The sequence below is a fragment of the Dipodomys ordii genome, unplaced genomic scaffold (genome assembly GCF_000151885.1).
Source record: "Dipodomys ordii isolate 6190 unplaced genomic scaffold, Dord_2.0 Scaffold2, whole genome shotgun sequence".
Lineage (NCBI taxonomy): Eukaryota > Metazoa > Chordata > Mammalia > Rodentia > Heteromyidae > Dipodomys > Dipodomys ordii.
This window is the reverse complement of record NW_012267218.1, coordinates 258,867-261,209: the sequence shown is the minus strand read 5'-3', so window position 1 is coordinate 261,209 and position 2,343 is coordinate 258,867.

The window sequence follows — 2,343 nt, the reverse complement described above, 5'->3', positions numbered from 1 at the left end:
CCCACCAGACCCTGGCCGGCCCACGTCGCCGGGGGTCCCGCCCAACCAGCCACGGACCGCCCACGTTGCCCCATCTCATGCCAGGGCCCCGCCCACCCGCTCCGGACACGCCCGCGTCGCCCCGCCTCTTCCCTAGGCCACGCCCCCTCCTTGCGTGGCCCCGACGCTGTGGTCCCCGCAGGACATCACGCAGATCGTGGCCGAACTGGTGTCTGAGGACGTGGACAAGGACGTGCTCCTCCCCCACCGGCTGAGGTCGGACTCCTCCACCAGCACGGTCCCCACCCTCCTGGCCCGGAGCGCGCCCTTGTGGCAGAATGCAGCCGTGGAGGACCAGGCCGCGAAGTCACCCCGGTCCTGAGAGCCGGGCTCAGCCCGGTGTCTGATCTCCAGCCCCGTGTTTGGTGTTTGGGGGGCGTGGCACCTCCGCTTCCTCTGTGTTCCTTCAAGAGAAGAGAAAACGGGGCCTTGCAGCCGTCTCTGTCACCGCACCGTCCTGTCCCCAGCGGGGTGGGAGCCTCCGAGGGAAGGGGCAGGTGGAGGTCAGCTTTCCCATCCCAGGAAGGCCAGCGCTGGAGACCTGCCCCTGACAGCGGAAAGCGGTAACAGGCCCTCGGGGGCTGGGCCCAGTGGAGGACTCCACTGAGGCCCTGCTTTGTGGCCTGCTTCCCGCGGGTCTCAGGGGCTAGGGAGCAGCGCAGCACTTGCCCGCTTCCAGGAGGTCGATGGGCCTGGAGGGCCTCCCTAGCGGGGGAGTGAACTGCCCGAGTCCAGCCACTTGAAGGCCCAGATAGACTTGTGGCCCAGAAGTTATGCTGTGGTGGGGCAGCTGGGTAAAGGGCTCCACAAGGTACTAGACAGAGGGGACCTCGGCAGCAGGGGGTTCTGGGCAGAGAACTTGATAGTGGACAAAGGCACAGAGGTCACGGACAGCTGCATGGCTGGCTGGAGAAGTGGTTACCAGGCCTGCAGTCGGAGTGGACTTTGCTTCCCAGCCTCAGCTGTAGAGAAGCAGACCTGGTCACAGTAGACCCTGGGTTCTGGCCCCACTTGAATTCTCTGCTTCTGCCTGCCTTAACTGCAAGGTCAGTACCAGTCTCTCCCAAGAGTCCTCCTGCACCACCCAGCTCAGCACTCCTCATTCTCTCTGGAAGTCCTTGAATGTAACTTTTCCCCACCCTCTGTGTTTGTCAGGATACCTAGGAGGAGGGCAGGCCCTCTAAGGGTATGGTTGGACCAGTGCACTTGAGGCATCATGTCCCGTCCTCTCCTCAGGCCTCTGATGACCTGGAGGGTAGGGTGCTCTGGGCTAAGCGTCAGTGCCTGGCAGCAAGATGGATACACGTGAGTGTGTCATAGGCAGGAGGTAAAGTCACTGGCCACCAACAAGTGGCACATGCCATGTGTTTCTCTTTCTCAGTGGCTCTAAGGGACGCTGGTACGTTCATGAATGGCTGGAGGGGAGGTTGACTTCAACCAGTTCTGGTTTGGGCTGGATATCTCCTGTGGCTGCAGCCAGATGTGGGCATGGAGGACTAGCCTCTCCTCTTCACAGGGAACCTGTGGAAGCTTTCCCTTCATAGCAGCACAGGCCACAGCTGGGAGGTACTGGGGCTGAGGCTCAGAGATGACCCTGGTCTACCTGCCAGTGTTCAGCAGAAGGACGGGCACCACCTCTCCCCGGCCCCTCCTGGGACAGGGTGGCAGCCGGGGAGACAGGACAGGTGCCTCGTGACTGTGGTTGCTGCACTGGGGGTTGTGCATTTATTTTAATTTTTCACCAGTCCTAGGGCTCGAACTCAGGGCCTGGACACTGTCCCTGAGCTTCTTTTGCTCAAGGCTAGCATTCTATCACTTAAGCTATAGTGCCACTTCTGGCTTTTTCTGTTTTTGTAGTATTGAGGAATGGAACCCAGGGCTTCATACATCCTAGGCAACCACTCTACCACTAAGCCAATGTTCTGAGCCCTGTTTTTAGTGTCTTTTTGTTTTTGTTTTTTTTTAGTCAGTCCTGGGGCTTGAACTCTGGGCTTGGGCGCTGTCCCTCAGCTCTTCAGCTCAAGGCGAGTGATCTACCACTTGAACCACAGCACCACTTCTGGTTTTCTAGTGGTTTATTGGAGATGAGTCTCACAGACTTTCCTGCCCGGGCTGGCTTTGAACCATGATCCTCAGATCTCAGTCTCCCGAGTAGCTAGGATTACAGGCGTGAGCCACCGGCGCCCGGCGGTTTTTAGTGTTTTACTTTTATTTTATTTTTTAATATAGTTTATTGTGAAAATACTGTACAGAGGGGTTACAATTACATGGGTAAGATAATGAGCACATTTCTTATCAAGCATT